Here is a 15773-nt window from a genome sequence, read left to right as displayed (position 1 = left end):
CAGGCCATTTGACTAGTAAAATAAAGCCTTTCCCTGTGTCTCCCCCACAAACCCAGTGCTTGCTCATTTTTTTACAGGGAGGACCCCGTAGACCCACGGCCAACACTTAACCATTTTTCCAGTAGGAAATGTAGGAGCACTTGAAGGGTGAGTGGGCACATTGACTTTAAAGGACCATCACTAGCTTTGCTGGGCCCTCAGCTCAAGTTGTCCCTCCCCTCACGACTTCATAACACGTTGTATAGACTCCTAGTGCGCCTGGCCTCTGTTGCCCTTGGGGAAGACTGAAAAAGAATGTTTATCAAGTTTAACCATTGTAAAAACTTCCTTCAAGTAATGTGCTCCCAGGCTAGTGGTTCAGCGGAGTCGGCTTGAACAGCCCCTTGGAAACCCGGTGAAATTTCAAAAAAAGAAAAAAGGTCTAGCCAGTTCTTAAACACGAGCATTACATCTTACGTGATAACTGGGTGCAGTGGTGTACTCCAGGAGTGTGACACCGGCCTAGGCCACATAATAAGTCTGTTTCAAAACCAACCAGACAAAAACAAAACACAGGTGAACAAGGCAAACCAAATAGATACTGTAAACACTTAATCGTTTTACTACATTCTACTGTTTTCTTTGTTCTTGAAGTTACTTACCATTATTGGTACTTTAATATCGGTGTCAGTTACACATTTAAAAAATAATTAACTTTTTTTTTTAAATCTCCCTATGTGATCCAAGCTAGACTTGAGCTTACTCTGTAGTCCAAGGTGACTTCAATTTGCAATCCTCCCACCTTAGCTTCCTGAGTACTGAGATTAAATTTATGTATCATCACATGTGACATAGATTGGTCTTAATTGACACGTTTGTATTTTCCTGCCACTTTGTAGTCCTTAAGGAAGAATTGGATGTCAGATATTATGAATCTTCTACAAAACTTGCTAGCTTTGTATTCCTATAAATCTTTTTGAATTTTGCTCTGGGATGTAGTAAAATTGCCTGGAAACAGTATGATCCATCTGACTATTTTTCAGTGTTTTTTTTTTTTTTATTTTTTAGAAAGGACCAGAGAGTGATTAGGATAAGTTTTTAAACCTTAGCACTATTGACATTTCAGACCAAGTAGTTCTCTGTGGTGATTGTGGTGGTAGTCCTGTGTATTGTGAGGTGCTTAGTAGTGTCCCTCTCCACTAATACCAGTAATTCCCTCCTCCCTGTTCTAACAGTCAAAAATATATCAAGACACTGACAAATGTCACTTCAGAGAGAGGAGCAGAATTACTGCTGGCTGAAAAACACCAGCTTAGGGCTAATTATTTCCCATTACTAAGGTGAAATCTTTTTTTTTTTTGGAGGGGGTGCAGTCCTGGGGCGTGAGCACTGTCCTTGGGCTTTCTCAAGGCTAGAGCTCTACCACATGAGCCACAGCACCACTTCTGGCTTTTCTTTGTATGTGGTACTGAGGAATTGAACCTGGCTCTTTGTGCATACTAGGCAAGTACTCTACCACTAGGCCAAACTCCCAGCCTGAATGGAAATCTTTATGAGTACTACAAAAATGTCAGTTGACTTGTGAGGTCTTTTAGTCAGCCCAGTATTTGTGCTGGCCCTGTTCTAATTCTCTCAATTAGTTTTTTCCCCAAGAATCAGTATTTGCATATACCCACAGATCTAAACGCTTTATATCTTCCACAGATCTCTTTCACAGACTTCCTTCTTTGTGTAGCTTCTCTTTTCTTTCTTTTTTTTTTTTTTTTTGTCAGCCATGGGGCTTGAACTTTGGGCTGGGTGCTGTCCCTGAGCTCTTCAGTTCAAGGCTACCAACCTACCCTGGAACCACGGCCCCATTTCCCATTTTCTAGTGATTAATTGCAGCTAAGAGTCTCTGGTTCTTGCCAGGTGCGGTGGCTCATGCCTGTAATCCTAGCTACTTAGAAGGCTGAGATCTGAGGATCAAGGTTCAAAGCCAGCCCTGACACAAAAGGACCTGAGAGCTGTCATGCTACATAGTAACTTGTCATTAATATCAGTGTACTGTATGGTTAAAAATTGATGCTAGATAGGTTATAGTATTCTTATCACAAATATCTATAAGAAGTAATTCCTGTGATAAGTAGTTGACATAGCCATTCTGCAATGTAAACAGTTGTCTCAAGTGGGAGAATACCACCCTTGAGTAATAAGGCTAAGGGACAATGCCCAGGACTCCCCAGTTCAGCATAGCCCTGGTACCAGCAAAAAACCAAAACCCAAAACATCTCAAAAAACCATGTGGGTCTGAGTTCAAACACCAATACTGGCATACACACACAAAATCCAAACAGACAAAAAAACCCATTCTTCTAACATTTAGTTTCATACCATTAACATGCATTTTTTGTGAATTAAAAATAATAAAAAATATTGTTTCATGTATGTTGTCTATATTGCAAAGGGAAACAGTTTTTAAGGTAAGAGTGTATACCCAATCAAGTACCTTCTTAAAGTCATTTTAATCACATGTTGGGGGGTAAAGAGACTTCTACTTGGTGTGGCTAGGTAGATGTCATTGCTATTGTGTGCTGTAGTCATGAGTCCCCTTGGCACCGTTATAATATTTTGGTTTCTTTAAGTCTAAGCCTTCTTGTGTACTGTTCTTCTGTGTGCAGTGTTCTTGCCCCCACACTTTTCCTAACTCTTCCTCATCCTTTACTGTCAGTATACTTGCACCTTTTTTTTAGTGAGCCCTTCACTAAGCAAAGTGCTTACAGAATGTTGGGTATTAGGTTAAGTGCTGTACACATGTGAATTCATTTCATTTGAATTAGGACCTCATTAAGTTGTTCCATAATTGCTGACACTATGCATTTAAAACAATTGTCATAGTTTGTAATTCAGTCTCCATTTGTGTGCTGCCCATTCCCTCAGGAGACTATAAGCTCTTTCCTGTCTCTAGCACACTCCTGCATCCCCAGTGCCTTGCACAGATCACAGATACTTCAAAGTAGTTGTTGAATGAATCAGTAGGGGAAATACTTAAAAGGAGGCTTAGAATCTTTTCTCTCTTAACCCTCTCAGTTATCTCATCAGTTCTCATGTTTTTAAACACCATCTATATGCTAATGACTCCCAACTTTTTATCTCTAGTTCAAAGTTTACTTAATCATCAGAATAATCATGTGAGATATCTATTATATTCCTATTTTGCAGCTGAAATGCCTGGAGAAAATTACATGTTTCCATGCCATCATTAGATGTCAGATTTCATAGATGTTTGATGCATTCCTAAGAAAGCCCTGCTATATTGTTAAGACAGAGAGCTGGGGCTGGGAGTTTGGCCTAGTGGAGAATGCTTGCCTCGCATGCATGAAGATCCGGGTTCGATTCCTTGGTACCACATACATAGAAGAAAAGTCAAAAGTGGTGCTGTGGCTCAGGTGGTAGAGCCTTAGCCTTGAGAAAATCCAAGGACAATGCTCAGGCTCTGAGCCCAAGCCCAGGACTGGCAAAAAAACAAAAAACAAAAAAAAACAGAGGGCTGCTGGCCTTAACATAGCTTTGTTAAATTCACAGTACGAACCACTGTAGGATTTGTTATGTAAAGTACCTGAATTAGTGGACAAAGCTGTTATGAAGACTATGGCAATTAGTGGGGTGGGATGAATTGGATAAGTAGCACTTTTTACAGAATCATGGCTTAAATTATGACTTATTTTTTGCCTGGGAATGCTACACTTATAAAAAGCACCATTAATTAGTACTTACAGCTGCTTAGTACAGATTTTAAGTCAGAACCATGTGATTAAAGAAGCAAATCCACTTCTGTTGTGGGATTATTTGTAGGTCATACTTCTTTTTATATAAAACAGTTTGTGATGATGCTCATTTCAAATACCTTGTAAAAATCTCAAAAGAAAAGCTACAATAATGAAACTGTCAGGGCTCATTGTATGGCTCAGTGGTAGAATGCTTGCCATGTGTGAAGTCTTGAGTGCAATCCCCAGAACCTCGAAAGGAAAGAAGGGAGGGAGGAGAGGCAGGAAGGAAAGAGAGATTGCTCCTGTGTGAGTTACCAAATCCCTGAGTAGATAAAGGCTGAGTTATATGTTAAGGGGAAATTTTTTGGAGTAGGTCCAGCAAGAGAGGACGTTGTAGGTACCTTATGTCTCTATGCTACAACATAGTATGAAATCACTGGGGAAGTTCAGGCAACTGCCTGCTCATAGTTCCAGTGGGATTTGGGCATACATTCAGTGGGGCATGTGATAAGAGATGAGGCTGGAGAGGTGGGTAGGTCTTTTAAGACTCCGAGTGGGGGCGGGGAGTTTGGCCTAGTGGTAAAGTGCTTGCCTAGCATGCACGAAGACGTAGGTTAGATTCCTTGGTACCATATACATAGAAAAAAGCCAGAACTGGTGCTGAGGCTCAAGTGGTTGAGTTCTAGCCTTTAGAAAAATCCAAGGATAGTGCTCAGGCCCTGAGCTTAAGTCCAGGACTGGCAAAAAAAAAAAAGACCCGAGTGGCATAAATGCCTATACTAATGTGCTTGGGATTACTGTGGAGTCTATACACCTGCACTTTTTATGGGCCAGATGGAGTCTTGGGAATAGTGTTTGTGTAGTTCCTGAAACAGTTGATTTCAGAAATTAGTCTGTGATTATTTTATTTGTCCTTGCCACCCTTCCTGGTGGGAGTTATTCCTCCTTGGCAGGTCCTCTTGTTTTGAACTACTCTACTAGCTTTCTGTGTTGGCTAATATTCGAAATACAATTTTGCTTTATGCTTGGGTGGGCCTGGACTTTGATTCTCCTATTTGGGTTTCCCGTCACTGTGCACATAATGACCAGCCCCTGGTGGAAATGGAGTTTGAGAAACTTTTTTTTTAAACTAGGCTGCTCATAGGTATTCACTGTTATAGCAACAGTAAGGGGAAATAATACAAAAATTGTGGACATTATACCTGAAAGAGACCTCAGCATAACTTGTTCCTACCCCCTCTTAGACCACTCATTACTAATAGGAATAGAGAAGTAATCACAGAGGTACAGAACACTATTCTGTGTACATTATACCTCCCTAAACTGATAGGGGCCTTACTCTTACTCCTGTCAGACCTACAGAGAAAATCTCTCAGGCTCTGACACCACATAAATCATGTCAAAACCCATCAATCACAGCCAAAAAACCCCACAAAAAAACAGAGGAGACTATCGACATCCAACCAGAATTAAACTTAATACCATATAAGAAATGGATATCCGGGACTGGGAGCAAAGCCTAGTGGTAGAGTGCTCGCCTAGTATGCATGAAGTTCTGAGTTCAAATCCCTGATACCACATACTCAGAAAAAGCTGGAAATGGTGCTGTGGCTCAAGAGCAGAACTCTCCTTGCGCAAAAGGTGTCTAAGGACAGTGCCCAGGCTCTGAGTTCAAGCCCAAGGCCTGGCAAAAAAAAAAAAAAAGAAATGTATATTCCAGGATGTATCAAGAGAAATCTATTAAGAAAACCCTCATTTAAAGAGGAAGATATATCTATCCCCCAAAATATGAAAAATCTAAGTACAAGATACATATATACAAAAATATGTTCATATATATGTATATATACATTATACCTCCTGAAATTTATAATTTTTAGTACCTTATTACAAAGATATTGAGGTAGATGAAATATTGGAAAATGACCTTAAAAGACCCTTTAGTTCCAAAGCATAAATAAACAGGAAGATGAATTAAGGAAGACAACATAAGATATGAAAAAGTCCAATCACAACAATGAAAGAACCAAACACCTTGAAAATATAAAGAAATATAAATGATATAAAAATAATTGAAATCTTCACCAATAGACTATGATGAAAAAAAATATCAGGGCACAAAGATAAGGTTGATGAATAATCTCATTCAGGCAGTAATAAAAAAGGAGAATGGAAAGAACATACAAGAACTCTGGGATGCCATTAAATGTCCAAACATGCGTGATTGGAATAGTCATGAGGGAGAAAAACTGCAGGTAAAAGGCATAGAAAACCTATTCGGTGAAATGGTAGCAGACTGGACCAGCAGCAAGTCTCTCCATGGCACATTATATAGTTAAACTGCCAAAATTCAGAACAAATAACGTAAGTTTAAAGATTTCAAGAGTGAGGCACCATCTGACATTTAAAGATGTACTTCTCAGATAGCAGCAATATTTCTAGGCCAGGAGTTTGGCCTAGTAATAGAGTGCTTGCCTAGCATGCACAAAGACCCATGCTCAATTCCTCGCTACCACATATATAGAAAAAAAGCCAGGAGTGGTGCTATGGCTCAAGTGGTAGAGCTCTAGCCTTGAGAAAGACCAAGGATACTGCTCAGGCCCAAGTTCAAGCCCCAGAACTGGCAAAAAAAAAAAAATGGACCATATATTAGGCTTCAAAGAAAGTCTTACCCAACAATCTTTTAACAATGAAACAACTTTTCCATATTATTTGATCAATGTAGTGAAACTAGAAATCAGCAAGAATAAGTACAGAAACAATGTACATACATGTGACTGAACAAATACATTTTTGAAGAAACAGGTTACTGAAGAAATATAAGGGGAAATTATAAGTTCTTATAACCAAATGCAAATGGAAATATAGCATACTCGAACCTATAGGAGATAGCAAAAACAGTCCTAAGAGAGAAGTTATAGCTATGGTTGCCTGCATTTTAAAAAGTCACACTGGTATCTCAAATATAAAAATCAAAACCAAGATAAACCTAGCAATACGTTTCAAGAGCTAGAAAAATAAAAACAAACAAATACAAAATCAAGAGAAGGAAAAAGCCCTGAATATTGAGACAGAAGTAAATAAAATAGATACAAAAAAAGTGATGAGAGGATCAGTAAAACTTTGTTATTTGAAAGACAAATGAAAACCTGTAGCTCAATTAACCCAAAAAAGGATGTATTCTCCAAAACAGAATGACTTCAAGATTCATGTAATTGAGTGAAATGACCATAATATCCAAGGGCAAACTGCTCTGACTGATCTTAGATTACCTGGCTATCAGAGCAATTCTTCTTTCTCAAGACAAAATCAACTAACTTGTGAAGAGACATATTATTTATTAGGTTCTAGGCATGTAGCTCTCTGCAACACAGAATTCTTTTCCACAGGGTATGAGGAAGCTGGGCCACAGAAGGTATTAATGTAAGTGAGCACTGGTGCTGAGTGCCTTTAAACCTACCTACTACTCAGGAGACTGAGATCTAAGGATTGTGTTTCAAAGCCAGCCTGGGAAGGAATGTCTCTGAGAGTCTTATTTCACCAGCCAAAAGCCAGAAGTAGAGTGACAACCTTGAGTAGAGAGCTAAGGGAGAGTACTAGGTCTGAGTTCAAGCCCCAGTACTAGCATACTCACCAAAAGAGAGAGGCAGATAGAGGGACCAAGGGAGGGAGGAAGGAAGAAGAAAAGGAAGAAAAACTATTGCAGTTGATAAGCCACAGTTTTGTGTTTATGGCAACCCCTATTGAAGACTAGTCACTGTTTCTGCTCCATTATCTGTAATTGAATATAGAAACAAACATGTATCTTTATTACCTGGGTGGTAATAGGAAACAAATAGAGTAACACTAATGGATAATACTAAGTCGTGATGAAGGGAGAGGTAATTTTTTTTTGCTAGTCCTGGGCTTGAGCTCAGGGCCTGAGCACTGTCCTTGGACTTTCTCAAGTCTAGAGCTCTACCACTTGAGCCTCAGCACCACTTCTGGCTTTTTTCTATATATGTGGTACTAAGGAATTGAACCTAGGTCTTCGTGCATGTTAGGCAAGCACTTTACCACTAGGCCAAACTCCCAGCCCAGAGAGTGGTAATTTTATTAGGACGGTTAATGAGAAAGTAGGAGAAGATAGAAAAAAATCTATTTAATATTGTGTTGGGGAAAACAAAATGAAGAGAATTGAACACACACACACAAGAAACAAAACAATAAAGATGAAAGAAAACAAAACAAAACTGAAAATAACATTATACAAAAAGAAGCAAAAGAAAAAAAAAGGGATGAGCTGGTGTGGTGGCTCACACCTGTAATCCTAGCTACTCAGGAGGCTGAGATCTGAAGATCAAGGTTTAAAGCCAGCCTGGGCACAAAAGGACCTGAGACTCTTATTTCCAATTAATCTCTAGAAAACTGGAAGTGGGGCTTGGCTCAAGGGTAGGGTGGTAGCCTTGAGCTGAAGAGCTCAGGGACAGTGCTTAGGGTTCAAGTCCCATGAACCCCCCCCCCCAAAAAAAAAAAAGAAATGATGAAGCAGTTGGTTACCTGGTAAGAGTGAAGGAAAGGAGGAAGGATTAGTGAATGGGGAAACAAATGTAGCAGGAAATATGAACAAGAGAACAGTCTTACTTAGATACAAGGGAAGTGGAAGTATAAGTGAGGAAAGTTTATCAAAAGGGACAACATATGACTTAAAATGAAATGCTAAAATGTTGTGGTACAGATATGGCTTTGGTGAAGGGAAAAGGAAGGAGAAGCTGAGCTAAAAAGTAAATGAGAGGGGGCAGATGGCCTTACTAAACAGGAAAAGCTAGTAAGTAAATGACCTATACAGGTACACTGAGAAAAATACATAGAGTAAAATGAATTTAAAAATTAATAAAATCAAAATAGTAACAAAAGATACATAGAGACTTAAAACTATGAATTTTCTTTTCTTTTTTTGTTGGTTGTGGGCCTTGAACGCTGGGCCTGGGCTCTGTCTCTGAGCTCTTAAGTCCAAGGCTACCGCCCTACTCCTTGAGCCACAGTGCCACTATGAATTTTCAATTGTTGGTGTGTGTATGCACTTGTGTCTCTGCAAGGTTCAGAGCTCTGTGGAAATCACATTCTGTACAACTATGTAGGAGAACAGAGCCTCTGTGTCCCTCAGTAATCAGTACAGAGAGCCCAGGAAGCAAGCTCTGCACTGAATACTTCACAGACCTCCTATTCAAAGGTTCTTGCTGCTCTGGCTTCAGGCTATGAGGTTCTCTCCTAACCCTGAAAATTTACCATGTCCTTGCCTTCATAGTCCTGACTATTACCATTCCCCTTGCTCTATTGCCCAGCGAAGAGTGCCCTGGGGTCCTTTACTCCTAGATGTCTGGAGTAAGTGCTTTTTGGCAGGGCGGGGCTAGGGGGGTGATTTCTGCTGGATGGTATGAGTTGCCCTTGCATTCCTCCCAAGGGTGAAAACAACAGCTGCCAGACCCATGCCTCTGCGGTGGACCCTCACAAGAAATCTCAGCCTTCTATCACCCAGCACAACCAGTCTTTCCAAGCTCTGGTGTTCAAATTGACAATGTTGTTTCTCACCATTTGAGTTTCTCTGCAGGGTCCTGTCAGACACTTCCTGGTCCTCAGTCACATCTGATTTATGCCTGAATTATGTGGCAAAATGTTGTGATTCACTGTGCCATAATTGTTCCTTATCTCCATGATTCAGTCCTGATAGCAGCTTTACTCACAAGATCCAATCTTGACACTCTCAGGGATACTTGAGCCACAAAATGTCTTTCTTCTTTAGGCTAGTCTCACACACTGGGGTGGTTGTTGCCTCACAAATTTCTGTAGCAGGATTAAGGCTTGCAGCTTGTGGGGCTTTTCTTGGAGCCAGAATTGACAATCTGTGAGCAGAGCCACTTGATTTTACCTTATATTCTTATCTTTCATTTCTCCTTCCCTGGGACGCTTGGATGCTTTGATCTTACAGGAATAATAATCTCCCTGCACAGATTTCTGCCTCCCTATTACTCCGTTTTTGGTTTCTAGTACCTTCCTCTTTTTAGCTTTTTGTCTCTTCTGTCGTACCAGATTGTTGTCATCCATAGGATGGGAATGGGGAAATGGAACATGCTTTTCTCTTTCTTTCTCTCTTTCTTTCTTTTCTTTCTTTGTTGTTTGTGGGCTTTGAACTCTGGGCCTGGTGCTGTCTCTGAGCTCTTCAGCTCAAAGCTAGCCCTCTACCACTTTGAGCCACAGTGCTACTTCCAGTTTTGGGTGGTTAATTGGTGATAAGAATCACAAACTTTCCTGCCTGGGGCTGGCTTTGAACCATAATTCTCAGATCTCAGCCTCCTGAGTAGCTAGGACTACAGGTGTGAGCTACCAGCACCTGCTTCTCCTTTTAAATATCTTTGATATAGTCTATGTACATAACTGAAAGTTTTTCTAGAATCAAGGCCCAGAGATACTAAACTACTAATGAATAACAGGGTACTAGAAGGAAGCTCACTTTATTTATTTATTTTTTTATAGTACATTATTCAAACTTTATTTAATTTTTCAGAGCTAATAGCTTCAGGAAATTCTAACAAAATGGACTTTTATTCTTTTTTTTTGGAGAAAGAACACATAAATGCAATCTACAAAATATAAATAGCTTAATTTGGGACTACTTACATCTGTTTGCACAGGTGTTGAAAGGAAGATTTTAAAGATTGAAGCAATGACGAGAAAATGACCATAAATATGTACAAAATTTCATATTATTTTTTGTAGGAAGCTCACTTTAAATCCACTTTTAACAGTTCTGACAATGTTAACTTTTATATGTAGTCCATCTTTGATAGCTGTTATGATTTGGATATTAAGTGTAACTTCCTAAAGCTCATGTGGTCCAGATGAATCATTGGCATGTAATTGGATTAGTGATGGATTAATCCTTTGATGTAGGGAGGTAGGGCCTAGTTGAGAAAGTAGGTAATTGGGAAAAGGTCATAGGGAAGTAGCTCATAGGGAAAGATATATCTTATTCCTGGCCCTTTCCTCTCCCCATTTCTGTTTCCTCTGGTAGGCAGCTTTCCTGTGATGCATGTTCTTGTTATAATATTTCCTCCTTCTTGTCTGGCTCCAGGCAATGAATCCATCTGGCCTTGGACTGAAACAATGAGTCAAAATAACTTTCCTCCTTTTAAATTTTTTCAAATATTAAGGTTTTTTTTTTTTTTTGCCAGTCCTGGGCTTGAGCTCAGGGCCTGAGCACTGTCCTTGGACTTTTCTCAAGGCTAGAGCTCTACCACTTGAGCCTTAGCACCATTTCTGGCTTTCTTTTCCATGTATGTGGTACCGAGGAATCGAACCCGGGCCTTCGTGCATGCTAGTAAGCACTTTACCACTAGGCCAAACTCCCGGCCCAATCAAATATTAAGTTTTGATCAAATATTTGTCATAGCAAGGAAAAATTTGACCACCACACATGACTTCTGTGAAATGGATCATGAGAACGCTAACTAATTAGTACATTACTGAATGAGTGACTGAGTAGGAGATGGAACTCTTTTTCTTGGTTCTGTCTAGGTCCTCGATCACTGTAATGAAAAAAAATTGGACCAAGAAACAAATGAACTAAAACACAAAATGCTTCTTACTTATTATATTATTCCTTATATATTATTTGTGTTTGACTGGACTTACAGTCCTAAAATGGTGTATCTTTTTTACATAGTAATTGTATAAGAAATATGCAGAGATTAGCTAAAATAAGCCACAACTTTGGATATGCTTCCTCACCTATACCTTCATCCGAAAAGTAGAATAAAAATGAATATAGGAAATATTGTGAGGGTTTCTCAAGATGTAGCTTAGTGGAAAAGTACTTGTCTAGCAAGTGCAACATCCTAGGTTTGATCCCCAGTTCCAAAAAAGAAAATACAAAAAAATTCAGTTAAAACCCAAATTAAGAAATATTGTGAAAACAAGATGTAAATAAAGCATGTCTGTCACACTACCTCATTGTAACTTCTCAGAAAAAAGGCAGTTATTATTGCAAAAATCATGAACTTGAGAAGCTCAGTAGCTTAGGTTCATTTATAATTAAATAAACATTTATTGCACATTTACCAAGTAACCCATTCTGCTGTTTTTTTTCTATTTTATTGTTGGGGTAATGTATAGAGGAGTTACAGTTATATTCATCAGGTAGTGGGTGCATTACTTCTCGCACATTGATACTCCTTCTTATGTTTTTGTCCCCGTTTCATTCTGCTGTTTTCTGTGAGCTCAAGGAATCACATAGGTACTTTAACAGTGTCTGTTTTCTACACGTGTATAATATTCAAAAAGAATGTCCCTCAAGCCGGGCATGGTGGTTCATGTAATCCTAGCTACTCAGGAGGCTGAGATCTGAGGATTGAGGTTCAAAGCCTGCCTGGGCACTAAAGACCATGAGCCATGAGACTTATTTCCAATTAATCACTAAAAGACAGAAGTGGGGCTTGGCTCAAGGGTAGGGCAGTAGCCTTGAGCTGAAGAGCTCAGGGACAGCGCCTGCCCCAGAATTCAAGCCCCATGGCCCACAAAAAAAAAAAAAAAAAAAAAGAAAAAGAAAAAAAAGAATGTCCCTCAACATATTGTCATACTGGAAGGTGGGGCTGGTATCAGCCTTACAGTTACAAAGAGACTTCCAGAGAGGGACAAAGATAAATGTAAAAGAGAGTGAATGTGAGCTCCCAGCTCAAGGCTACTGCCCTACCCTTTGAGCCTTGGCCCCACTTCTTGTTTTCTAGTGGTTAATTGGAGATAAGAGTCTCACATTGTTTAGTACCCAGGCTGGTTTTGAACAAGGATCCTCAGATCTCAGCCTCCTGAGTAGTTAGGATTATAGGCGTGAGCCACCATGCCTGGCTTTCTTTTTCTTTTTCTTTTTTTTTTTTTTTTTGCCAGTCCTAGGCTTGAGCTCAGGGCCTGAGCACTGTCCTTGGACTTTCTCAAGGCTAGAGCTCTACCACTTGAGCCTCAGCACCACTTCCAGCTTTTTTCTATGTATGTGGTACCAAGGAATCAAACCCTGGTCTTTGTGCATGCTAGGCAAGCACTTTAACCACTAGGCCAAACTCCTGGCCATCTTTCTTTTTAAAAATTCTTTCTTTTTTTTTTTTTGTCTGGCTAGTTTAGTTTTGTTTACCCTGAAGGGTTTTTTTTTTTTTTTTTTTTTTTTTTTTGTGGGTCATGGTACTTCAACTCGGGGCTTGGTCATTGTCCCTGAGCTCTTCACCTCCAGGCGATTATCATTCTACCTCTGGGCTAGAAAGAGAGATTGGGAAATGGTGGCTCTGGAAACTTTGGAAACCAAACATCCACCATACCAAAGTACCCAAAATGTAGAAATGATATTCACCTAGAACAAGAAATATGAAGACCTGAGAGCTAGTTCCATGTAGGCTAATAACATGCCATGACTTGATCAACTTTTGACTGTGTTGTCAAATGCCTGACCTACACTTATATGTTGAGGTTTAAAAATAAGAGATTTGAAAAGCAGGATGTTAAAATGAGAACTGACTGTTGATAAAAGAATAGAAAATGAACGGGGGGAGGTGGCTCAAGCCTATAATCCTCAGTACTCAGGAGGCTGAGATCTGAGGATCAGGGTTCAAAGCCATCCCCAGGCACTAAAGAACCTGAGACTCTCATCTCCAATTAACCTCTAGAAAATGGGAAGTGGGGCTTGGCACAAGGATAGGGCAGTAGCCTTGAGCTCCAGAGCTCAGGGACAATGCCCAGGCCCAGGGGTAGGGCCATAGCCTTGAGCTGAAGAGCTCAGAGACAGAGCCCAGGCCAAGTTCAAGCCACATGACCAAATAATAATAATAATAATAATAATAATAATAATAATAATAATAGAAAAGGAATGGCAGGGCCTTTATTTTTCTTTTCTGTAGATTCACTTAAACTTGCAAAAAGATGACAGGCCTCTTAAGAAATTTTGTCACCATCATTGACATATTCTGCAGTTGACATATTCTACTCCGCAAGCATGATGGGGAGTGTGGCTCACTGATCAGGATGAGCTAAAGGTACTTCTGAGAGAAAGATTTTTTTAATTCAGTGCTAAAGTTGAGAGTCATGCGCCAGGACTGGTGTGCTTGGGCTCTGAGCATGCTCTTACAAAGTCATGATAAATTAAAATGAGCATAGCCCTAGTAGTCTTGAGAAAACCCTATCAGCAGGGCTTGTTATAAGGTTATTATTAGATTTTTTTGTTTTGAATATTATAATGTCTATTAAGACAATACTGTGTGTGGGCTATACCTGGACTTGAACTCAGGGCCCTGTGCTCTAGCTAAGCTTTTTCTGCTCAAAGCTGGTGCTCTACTACTCCGATATCCTCAGATCTCAACCTCTTGAGCCATGCCTCCACTTCCAGCTTTTTGTTTGTTAATTGAAGATAAGCCTCTCTCAGATTTGTCTGCCTGGGTGGCTTTGAACTGAAATCAAAGATTTGAGAAATTTTTTATGTGACTATTTCTTCTCACTTTTTTATATACTCCCAACGTACAGATTCAACCATTGAAATGGAACAACCCAAATGTTCATCTGTAGTAGAATGGATAAGTTATGATAAAGCCCTATAGTTCTTTTCTGTAGTGATGAAAGGATGGGCTGTGTTCCCCACAGCAGCCTTAAGTGAATCTCACAAACTAATGTTGAGTGAAAAAAAATCCAGACATTATTTTATATCAATACAAATTATTAAAGTAACACAAAAGTATTATACTTTTTTTTGTTTGTGGGACTTGAACTCTGGGCCTGGTCCTTGTCCCTGAGCTCTTTAGCACAAGGCTATTGCCCTACTTCTTGAGCCATAGTGCCACTTTTTTTTTTGCCACTTCTGGGCTTGAGCTCAGGGCCTGAGCACTGTCCTCGGTCTTTCTCAAGGGTAGAACCGTACCACTTGAGCCACAGTACCACTTCTGGCTTTTTTGTATGTATGTGGTACTGAGGAATTGAACCTGGGTCTTCATGCATGCTAAGCAAGCACTCTACCACTAGGCCAAACTCAGCCTCCATAGTGCCACTTCTGTTTTCTTCTGGTGATTAATTGGAGATAAGAGTCTCACAGACATTTTAGTGCCCGGGTTGGCTTTGAACCTCGATCCTCAGATCTCAGCCTCCTGAGTAGCTAGGATTTACAGGCGTGAGTCACTGTGCCTGACTTACTTTATACTTCTTGAGGCCTGAAGTTAAAAAGGAATCTCATGAGCTGGAAGCGTGTCCTAGTAATAATGTGCTTGCCTAGCATACACAGAGCCCTAGGTTCAGTTACCGGGTACCACATATACAGATACACAGAAAAAGCCAGAAATGGTGCTGTGGCTGAAGCGCTAGCCTTGACCAAAAAGTATCCAATGACAGTGCCCAGGCCCTGATTTCAAGCCCCAGGACTGGCAAAAAAAAAAAAAAAAAAAAAAAAAGGAATCTTGTTAGGTAAAAATTGAGGGGCTGGGAATGTGGCCTAGTGGTAGAGTGCTTGCCTAGCATGCATGAAGCCCTGGGTTCAATTTCTTGGTACCACATACATAGAAAAAGCCAGAAGTGGTGCTGTGGCTCAAGTGGTAGAGTGCTAGCCTTGAGAAAGCTCAAGGACAGTGCCAAGATCCTGAGTTCAAGCCCTAGGACTGGCAAAAACAAAAACAAAAAAAACCAACAACAACAAAAAAAAAAAAAGGGAGAGAAAGAAAAAAGAAAAAAAAAATGAGATGTCAGCAGGACTGCGATTTTTTTCCTGAATGCTCTTGGGGTGAATCACTTCTTTGCTTTTTCAGCCACCAGAGGGCGTCCACATTCCTTGTCTTGGACTCACTGCCATCAAGTATTAAAACATTCAGCTGTTGTCATTTCTTCTTTTTCTTTCTTTTTTTTTTTTTGCTAGTTGTGGTGCTTGAACTCAGGGCCTGGACACTATCCTTGGGCTTTTCTCAAGGTTAGAGCTCTACTACTTGAGTCGTAGCACCACTTCTAGCTTTTTCTATATATGTGGTGCCGAGGAATTGAACCTGGGTCTCCGTGCAT

General features: G+C 40.0%; 1 long non-coding RNA gene across 1 annotated transcript in view; it reads left to right on the top strand.

The window, feature by feature from the left end:
• The window catches only part of LOC150058251 (uncharacterized), an 81735-nt gene that overhangs the window by 306 nt on the left and 65656 nt on the right, over nucleotides 1–15773 (top strand). The window contains exon 2 of the long non-coding RNA XR_016536860.1: nucleotides 78–147. This is a non-coding gene — a long non-coding RNA (uncharacterized LOC150058251). The remainder of the gene's footprint in view (nucleotides 1–77; nucleotides 148–15773) is intronic.

Source organism: Megascapheus bottae, chromosome 10, assembly GCF_031878675.1.
Source record: "Megascapheus bottae isolate mThoBot1 chromosome 10, mThoBot2.hap1, whole genome shotgun sequence".
NCBI lineage: Eukaryota > Metazoa > Chordata > Mammalia > Rodentia > Geomyidae > Megascapheus > Megascapheus bottae.
Note: the sequence above shows the minus strand (reverse complement) of the source record. Positions and strands in the feature narration are given on the sequence as shown.